This window comes from Macaca thibetana, chromosome 5 (genome assembly GCF_024542745.1).
Source record: "Macaca thibetana thibetana isolate TM-01 chromosome 5, ASM2454274v1, whole genome shotgun sequence".
Lineage (NCBI taxonomy): Eukaryota > Metazoa > Chordata > Mammalia > Primates > Cercopithecidae > Macaca > Macaca thibetana.
The window spans coordinates 174,673,519-174,684,401 of record NC_065582.1 but is presented as its reverse complement, the minus strand read 5'-3'; positions in this window follow the sequence as shown (position 1 = coordinate 174,684,401).

Sequence of the window (10,883 nt, the reverse complement as noted above, 5' to 3'; positions counted from 1 at the left end):
CTACTTGCCAAATTAAGGAATTGATATCACACTTCATGCATGCTATGTCTAGACCAACAAGTATATAAATGTAAGAGTCATAGGAATTATTGTAAATTACAGAATGTTCCTTAGTTGCTATGTATGACTACCATATGCAAGTAGCATGCTAATTAGTCAGTATGTCCAAAGCAGGAATTGGAACTTTACGCAAAGAGTAGATGGACACTAGCTCAACTGAAAAAAAGATACTTAAGTTATGTAAGAATATACTGTGTTCATGTTGAAGATTTGATCTGAGTGATTATTAATTTTATGTGTAAATCCCTGAACCCTTGATTGTTCCAGGAAATGCCTAGATATCTGCTTAGATATTATTTCTGGTTATGTCTATACAGGTGTTTTCAGAAGAAATTGGCATTTGAATCACTGAACGGAGTAAAGCAGATGGACCTCCTTAATTTGAGTGGGCCTCATCCAATTCATCTAGGGCCTGTACAGAGCAAAAAGGTAGAGGAGGGCTGAATTTTCACTCGATTTCACTGCTTGAGCCTTGACACCTATCTTCTCCTGCCCTTGAACTGGAACTTACTACCAGCATGCCTGGTTCTTAGGGCTTGGACTGGCATTTACACCACAACCTTCCCTGAGTCTCCAGCTTGTAGACAGCAAGAATATCATACAACTTCTTAGGCTCCACAGTAATGTGAGATAAGCCCTTATACTATCTCTGTAAAAAAATATATATCTCTCTCTCTCTTTGGGGAAAAAAAATATATATACATATTTAATATATACATATATATTTTTTAACAAAGAGACAGTATAAGGGCTTATCTCACATGACTGTGAAGCCTAAGAAGTGCATATATATATATAAAATATATATATTATATATCTCCAGAGATATATATATATATATATATATATATATCTCCTATTTGTTCTGTTTCTCTGCAGAACCCTAATATAACTAGTTAATTAATTTGTTCTCTTTTACCCTTACACTTCTGAAGCTGTATAGCAGAAGAGGCATAACACATGCAACTTTGACTTTTTGATGCAATGTGTTATTTTTTTATTTGTTTATTTTTTACATCTGTTGGGCCATTTGCTTGTTTTTGAGTATGCAAAGGTAGAGATCCTCTCCTTGGGCTTTGCAGTGTTAATCCGAAGAGTGAATGTTTGACAATTAGACTTACTGCTCCCACCAGGCTGGCCCTGAAAGCTGGATTGCAGGTGATTGAGGTGCTTACATATTATTGTTTGTGTGTATGTGATTACCTATTTTTGTGATATGACTGTATCTAAATCATGATGTCCACCTAAATACAAGTCAATGAATTTTTTTCTGTAAAGGGCAAAATAGTATATGTGTGTATATATATACCTGTATATATATACCTATACCTATATACAGGTATATATACACACACACATACACACACACACACACATATATATATATAGCCAAATGGTATCTGTTGATATTACTCTATTTTGCTGTTGTAGTGCAATATTAGCCATAGATAGCATGTAGACAAATGAAGTAAGCATGGCCTTATTTGAATCATAGAGGGCCAAACTTGGCCCATGGGCTGTAATTCATTGACCTCTACACTGAAGCATGGGATCCTAAAAGGAATTCTCCTAAGTTTAAGCAGGTTACTGCATGCAGATGTGCCTTATAAACAACACAGAAATTCATAAACTGTTTAAGTAACTGGTTGGAATGATCTTTATTTTATCATTTTGCTGTTTGAGAACCATGCTCAGTGACAAACTCAATTCACATAATCACCTTTTATCAGATAGCCAACTTGGTCAAGATGTGAACATATTGGGCTTATCATTAACAGTAAATTTGTACGAATGTTAGGTGACCAGATGTTCTCAAACTCTGCTATGGTGGTCTTCATTTACTTCTTTTTGCTTGGTTTATCTATGTTTGGGGTCAGAAGAACTACTGACTTTGGGCTGGCCCAGTTATCTTAGAACATTGATAATGACAATATCAAAACTATGACCAATAATAACAGTTCAACAACAAATGACCAAAAAGTACTAGCAGTTAGCCAGATATTATTCTAACAGTTTTCCTTATGATAACTCATGTACAGAGGCAAATTGCAGTTCTTAATTTTTCGTGAATATTTATAATCCACATATTCTTAAAAGCCAGCTCTGTGGAATAAGGGGCCTCATGGAGACTAAAGACCAGGTTCCAATTTATCCCTTTGATACTTCTCAGCTAGACAGATTCCTTGCCTGTATCAAAGGGAAAAACTTTAATGCTGTAGTGAGTACAAAATGAGGAAAAGTTTGTAAAACACAGTTTTAGAAAAGTGTGAGTGGGGGCCAATTGTGGTGGCTCACACCTGTAATCCCAGCACTTTGAGAGGCTGAGGAGGGGGGATCACTTGGGGTCAGGACTTCGAGACCAGTTTGTCCAGCATGGTGAAACCCCATCTCTACTAAAAATACACAAATTAGCCAGGAGTAGTGGCTCATTCCTGTAATCCCAGATACTCGCGAGGCTAAGGCAGGAGAATAACTTGAACCTGGTGGCAAGGGGGAGGTTGCAGATTGCGCCACTGCACCCTGGGTGACAAAGAAAGAAAAAGAAAAGAAAAAGAAAAAGAAAAGAAAGAAAAAAAAAGGGAAGGGAAGGGAGAAGGACAGACTGACCTCATGACCATAATCTCAGTTCCAATAATTTAGGAGGCTGAGGCAGGTGGATCACTTGAACACAGGAATTCAAGACCAGCCTGGGCAACACAGACAGGTCTTCTCTCTACAGAAACATTTTTAAATTAGCCTGGTGCAGTGGCACGTAGCTTTGGCCTCAGTTACTCTGGAGGCTTCAGTGGGAGAATCACTTGAGCCCAGGAGGTTGAGGCTACAGTGAACCATAATTGCATCACTGTACTCCAGGCTAGGTAACAGAGTGAGACCTTGTCTCAAAAAAGAAAACTGTCATTACTATAAAAATATTTTAACTAAGCTATATTTTCACTCTTTATTAGTATTACAGAAGAACAGGAACTGTATCTTTAATTTTCTAGATGTGTCTTTCTTTTCTGCCTTATCTTGCACTGAAAATTAAAAAAAAAGGAATCCATTCACAGTCCTCATGATCATAGAACCCAATCTATCTTACTTAAGCCTTCAGCTGTAGACTTCGAGCTTTTATTTTTAAGCACGATTTGTTTCCTCTATTGTTTTTAAAATGTGGCCTTCCAAGAGGTTTAGAATAAGCTTGCAACACATACTAACACTGGAAGTTAATATATGGTCAATCAGTTCCAGGTTTGGAAACAATCCTTGCTGATTTGAAGGTAATATATGGTGCTTGTCATTGGAAATGTGCGTGCAGGTGCACTGTCTGCTGACAATGTGAAACTGGCATTAGCATTAATCACAGATTTGAATTTGGCAAATGCTGAATTTCACACCAAATATAATCCAGTATTACTGCAAAAGGCAATTACAAAACTTCTTTTTCTGAGCAACAAATTAGAATGTAATTAGAATCACATGCATTAGAGGGGGTATGTGTGTGCGTGCATGAGTTTGTGTGTGTGCATGTGTGTAGGGGTGTGTGTATGTAAGTTTAATGTTTCCTTTTGTCTCTTCATAAGCACTCCAAACAAGCCATACTAGCAACTTAAATTTAGAGTTTTCTTTATATTATCCAGATTCAAGATATACTCTTCATTCTTATATAGATTGCCTCAATATTCTCAATACTAGAACTTCTTAAATGCATAAACAATATTCATTTCTGCATTTTTATCTATGAACTCATAGTGAGGCTGTGTAATTGTATAAACATTACTCGTGACATTGTGCTCCAAATAAATGCAATAATATCACACTTTTTATAACTCATCAGATTCCTCAAAAATGGCCATTAGAAAATATATCAAATGGCAAGATCAGAGGTTTACTCAAAATTCATTCATTCAAAAAGTACTTATTAAACATTTATTTTATGGGGAGCTATAAGAAGCATAGCAGTGAATAAACAGAATATCTGCCATCTATGCAAGTCATAATCGATGTAAGTGTTCTAAAGATGTCTATAATAAAAGCTTAGGTACAGAAATCAAAATAGGGAAGCTGAATTTACGGAACTTTCTATGTGCTAGAAATAATTTGAAGTATTTTATGTACTTATGATTTTATTCCTTAAAACAACCATATTGTGATTTTTACAAAGATGAAACATGTACACAGAAGTCACTTCTACACCTAATGTGCAAATGACTGAAACATATTTCTATTCTAAGTGGTTTAACTAGAGTCCACACTATTTTGGCTACATTATATTGCATCACTGTTGGCTTTACTTGCTACAGAAATGTATGCCAAGCCTTCAGTCAGTAACATGACTTGAATATCTGTTTTTTATGATTATTATTTTTCATGACTGAACTTTGAATATGAGATGGCAGTGGAAAGTTCTAGGTGTTATTGCCTGTCAAGTACACAAGATCTGGATATTCTTCTATTTTATTAATAGAATATAGAGGCATATGCTTTAGCAATCAACTGGGTGAAGGGCAAGGACATCATACTCCTAAAAACTAATGAACAATAATTTGTGCCAAAAAATAGTTACCACGTATTTTTCTGAGGGTCATCACCATGTGGGATGGCAGGTCCAGAATTTCTCTCAGAAATCAGTTCTGGGTCAACTCTAAGACAGGAACAATTATCTGAATGAAGAATTGTCCAAGCAAATATGGGTAAGGCCAGCAGGGTAGTAAAGAAACAAACAGGAACTGTGCGGCAGAAAGCAAAGACCTAATGTGAAGTTACAGAATATTCTAGCCACCTTAAAAAAGAATCTTATTGCAAAATGTGCTGAAAGAGAATAGACGAATTCACTCATTGCTGAAGCTGAAAAGAATTTGCCACAAATTGTGATTTTTATCGGAGTGGATGATCATTAGCTATGCATCCTGAATGCATTTCAATCACAAGTCTGTTGGATACATTCCTCGTTTAGGACAAAATTATGTCTTTGACATGTAAGACATACTCTGTTTGACAGCAGACATGATTTCATCTGCTCCTAATATTTTTGGGGGGGAGGAAAAGAAAATTATCTGATTGTTGGATGTGGGCTAAGTGCTCAGACCCAACTGGTTCGGTTCCACTTTGACAGGGTTGGGAGGGAAGAATCCAGAAGCCAAAACAAACAAAACAAAAACAAAAATCTGATTTTTTTTTTCTGGTTTCAGACATGAAATAAGCTTAAGTGTACAGGTTCTGCCCCTGCAAAGTGGTAAGCGGTTGAGAGCTGAAAATTTCTTGAGTTCATTCCATTTCGTTACCACCCTATCACTGAATGACAAATAGACAGAATGCTTATTTGGAAGTAGATTGTTACCTCACATGTAAGCCAAAATCTCCAAATCAGGTTTAATTTGGTAATAAAGCTATGTGTAGTCTCCATCTGCCACAGGGCAGGTTTTTAGCTTTGCTCAGGAAAGAATTCAAGTGTGAGCCAGTGGTGGAAAAAAGGCAGCTTTATCGCTGCTGCAGTTACAGCTCAGTAGCTGCTCCTTGAGTAACATGGCTAGCCTATAGGCAATGGGCTGAGAAATACACCTAGATGTTGGCTAGCTGTATTTATACCCACTTTTAATTGCATGCAAGTTAAAGGGAAGGTTATTCAGAACTTTCTAGAAAATAGGCAGCTACTCGTTGATGTTGTCTTGGAAAGGGACAGTAACTTCCAGGTGTTGCCATAGCTTTTGTAAACCGTCATGGCGCTGGCGGGAGTGTCTTATGAAGATGGGCAGCGAGGGCAACGAGACATTGCTTTTCATGCCACTTGCTGGTTCTGGCTGGTTTCCTATCTTGTCCAGGAAACAAGTCCTGCCCATCACCTATCTCACATCTTCTTGACTCTTGTGTCTTTCAATTACTTTCAATCTTTAGGTCAAAACAGGGGTATTATTTAATGAATTTCTTAGAATCCAATAAGAACTTCAGTCCTTTAAGTGATTACATTTTAACAATTGCTAATCATGTGGCTCACACCAATTTTTTCACTAAGTAAGAGGAAATAAAGCTTCACAATATTTATGTTAAAATTAGTTTGAATAAATTGGGGAACTATGAATATACAATGAGGGTTTGTGGGGTCAGGATCTAAGAAAGAAGCAAGCTCATTTCAGTCTGCCTTTCCAGTTGAATTATTGCTGATTTCTAAAGAGAACTGGGAATTATTGAGGATCTCACAATGCTGGAAAAAGAAAAAAAAAATAGAATTTAGAGCTTACCAGAGAGGAGAGTCCTGATAAAAACTTAGGTCTGAGTTGAGACTCAGAAGAGATAGCCTCAAAGTAATAAAACACCAGAAACATATTAACACACAGAAATCGAAGCCCACCTCTGAATGATCTCGATTTCTGATATGATAAATATGATCTAAGACTGCTCCTGCCTTTTCCTGCTTTACTTTCAGAAAGCTCAACGTTTCTGGTAAAAGAGATAATTATGCAGAGATTATTAAAATAACCAAACACACAAAGATGAAAGGTGTAATTGAAAACAAACAGGAGCAAGACACAGGAAATCAGTTATCATGCATGTGGTTTAAATTATCAATGATTAATATACTAAATTATAAAATAAATTGAGATGATTGACGGCCAACAATAAACAATGAATTAATCTTGCTAAATATATTAACCCACAAAATAAAATACTCAATATATTTCTATATATCACCAATTAACCCTTAAGAACATGAAATGTAGAGAAGTTTTAACAAGAAAAGAAAGACTTATAAAGTGAGCTATAATAAAATTAGAAACTTCCAATTTTTAAAATATGCCATAAGGAGGCAAAAAAGCAAGCCACACAGGGGAAATGATTTTCCTGCAATAGTAACTGGCACAGTTGTTGTTTGCAGAATATATGAATATTTCTACAAATAACTTGTAAAGTGTAAACTATAATAGAAAGATGCATAAAATAGTTGATAAGTCACTTTACAAAAGAGAATATCCAAATAAAGCATTAAAAAATTTCTCAACCTCAGTAATCATAAATGCAATGCAAATTAAAACTATAATAAAATAATTCATACCACTACAAATTACCTGATTTGCCAAAATTAAAAAGACTGTAAATGGTATTTTCAAGAATGTGGAGCATGAGGAATTCTCATATACCACAAGAGAATATTGTTATAACTATTTTTGAAAACTGCTTGTCAGAATTTACTAAAGATAAACCTACATACCAGCATACAATATAATATAGTATTCAACCCAGCCACTACATTCCTAAGCATATACACAACAGGGATGCTTACATATGTGTGCCAAAAAATACAAGATGGTTCGTAATACTATTAAAAATAACCAAAACTGGGAAACAACCCAAAAATTCATCAACAATTGAATGGATCAGTAAATTCACTACTATTTGTAAGGATAATATACACCCATGAAAGCAAGTGAATTTCAAATAAACCATATAAATACTGTAAGCACACTTTAGAGAATAGATGCAATAGATACCATATTTTATTATTCTATTTCGGTAAACTGGAGAAATGGGTAAAAGCAATTTCTGGTGTGAGAAACCAGAATAGTGGTTACACTTAGGGAAGAGAATGTGGTTCTTTGGGGAAGAGAATAAGGAAAATAATTGAGAAGGAGTAAGAGGGAGCTTCTGGATGTTTCTGGACAAGTTTACTGACTGGTATGGTGCTACATGAATGTTCTTATCGTTTGGAAATTTTTACAGCTACACACTTGTGATTTGCAGATGTCTCCCAGTGCTTGCTATTTCTCAGTAGAAATAATTCCAAAGGTTGAAAAAAGCTTTAATGTTCAATTTAACAACATAAAAACCCATTCTATACACATCTTTAACTTGCCATTTTACCATTATTTTCTAGGTTACCTGAAGTCTTCAAAAGTATATGGAGATTTGCATTAAACTCATACAGCTTAATCTCAACCATATCATTGTCCATGGAATTTGCAGTCAAGGAAGGAATGATACAGTGGCAGTTTCGTGTTGGCTCTGAGAGTTTTTGCCACAAGATGGTAAAGAGCATGATGATGTTAAATAACAGAATATTTAACTATAGATTATATAGAGGCAAATCAAATTGCAAAGATGAATATCCATCTTTTGGAGAAAATTTACAAATGTTCTGGAAGATGACATATTTCTTAATGAATTTTTCAAACATAAAGTCTGTTATGTGAAGACATTACTAGAGCCTTTTCTTTCAATGTCCAGTGTTCTATAAAATTATGAACAGTTGAATTTGTTTTAAAAGTCTTCTTCAAATGCCCATATAGTGGATCCCTGCTACAGTGCTCAGATCTTGCACTTTTGGCCAGAGGTAGTCATTTCCCCACCTGCCGGGAGTATGCACTGAGTTACTCCTTGGAAATTGCCTATTGAAAAACGGACCTGCTTTGCTCACAGTTCTACCTCTCCATCTGTTGTAACCTGCCCAAAATAATGGGAGCAAAAGAAAAATTACACCAGAAATGTAAAAGAGCAAGAACAACTTTATCAAAGACTATTGCAATAGGGCAGAAAGATTAAGCTGAACTCCACTAAAAGAAGAGAGGAGATTTTTTTAAGCACTAGGGAAGACAGTGAAAAAATGCTAGAGGATGTGAGAGAGGAGGTTGATCACTGTGATTAAGTCATCTTTGTTTACTAGTTGGTGCTTATTAAAGTTAGGCTCCTTCCCTTCACAAAGACTGGGGGGATACAGGTACTGTCTTTCTTGATGATTGCATTTCTAAAGGATGGCTCCCTGGTCCTTGGGAAAGACATTCCTAGGTGTAAAACTGGCAAGAGTTTGAGTAAAGATATATATCTCAAAGCAACAGTAGAATAATTTATACTTACAAGATTCCCAAAGCAAACGTTCTAAGAAAAGGGAAGGCAGGTACCTATAGTCAGGAAGAAACTTGTCTCAATTTAGTCCAACTGAGGGGAATGATAAAGCCATCTTGGTCACTGGTCTACATAAGACTGGTCCCTGCTCCAATGTGAGGTATCTCTGAAGGGCCATCTCTGTTCCAGAGACTCCATGGAATCAGATGTGTCCCCTGTTAAACTGCACATCAACCCAACATTTTCCTCTGCTGACTGCTGCTTCCCAAACTCATTTCTTGACAGAAGTAGCTCCTCAGAATACTCCCAAACAGTCTGCTTGAGGGAAATTGCCTGAAACCCTGCTTCCCAAGGAACCTTCCTGAACACAAACCGCCTACACCATTTTCACCAGAACAATGCCACTCATTGTTATAAAGCTAGATGTGTAACATCTTATCAGAAAAGACCTCTACCCTTATCCTCTATTCTCAGTTGAGAGCTAATTTAAATTGCCTTCTGCATTTCCACAGCACTCCTCAACTTAGAACATCATTTCCTAATGCTTTTCTTTCTTCCCCACTAGCATAAACCTTTTGAATGAAAGATACCATATTGATTTGTCATTGTATTTTGCTAATAATAGTAACTGGATTTGGAATAATTATATTGCAAAGGCAAATTAAACTTTTTTTTTAAAGTGAGTCATAATTCCACTCACCGTCTTCACCATGCAGCTAACTAGATAATTTTGTTTTAATGATGATTGAAAAGGTAAAATGTTTGTGTATTTTAAAGGATTTTTATTTGGTATCCAGTAAGGGTCACATCAGGAATAAATATGTGTTAGTCTTTTAACTTAGGTGATGGGATAGCTGCCTTTAAAACAGCTGAATTTTAAAAACATTCTACTTCAAATTTTTCATTATTTTTTAATCTTTTAATACTAAAGCAGATCTTTTTAGCTCTCTTAAATATTCTCCAAACTGAATATTAAATTTTAAAATTAACGATCTGATTCTAATTTATTGGTAAACGTTAAAAAAGAAGAATATTTCAGAGATCCTCAAGTTGCATGCATAGAATTTGATTATGATATGACTTTTTTTTACCTTATATGTTTAGCTAAAAATAAAATTAGTTTTGAAATAACTATGACAAAGGCAAGAAGTATGAAAAATAGATCATTAGATCATTTTTTCATGTCTTACAGAAAATACTTAGAAAATGTATTTTAGACTGAATATTGTTCTTCCTCCAAAACACATATGTTAAAATCCTGATTCCCCCTGCAATGGTTTTAGGAGATGGACCCTTTAAGGATAATTAGCTCATGAGGGTGAAATCTCATGCTGGGATTAGTGCCTTTTTCAAAGGAACCTCCAAAAACTCTTGCTCTGTTTTCACCACATGAGGATGAGGATGCAAGGAAGATGGTTTCCTGCAACTGGGAAAATAGCCCTCACCAAAATATGACCACACTGGCACTTTGATCTCAGACTTCCACCTTCCAGAAATAAAATAAATACCCTTCTGTTTCTTATAAGCCATCCAGTCTATACTATTTTATGGCAGCACAAACTGACTAAGACAGAAGGGTTAACTACAATAAAATAAAAAAGATTGATTCACCAAGTAAAACCATAGGAGTAAATTATATTGATCAACCAATCAATTAATAACCTAAAAAATGTATGATATGTAGAATTAAGGAAGTGATGCTGTTGATTGTTATTCCATATTATGCTGCACTGAACACCTTAAAGAATATATTTACTTCATTAGAAGTAAATACATGGGAGTAAATGTATATTTAACTCTCTGTAAGTAAATATATTATTTATTCTAAACAGAAAATTGAGTTAACTCAAATTCATATACTTGTAAGTCTGAAGGTGTAAAACTAGTACTGAAACAACTTAACGTTAAAATAATTATAAGTAATATAAAGTTGTTATAAACTTAGAATATTTATAACTAAATAATAACAAAATCACTATGTATCTAACTTGTGGGATGCTGTTAAAGTACTA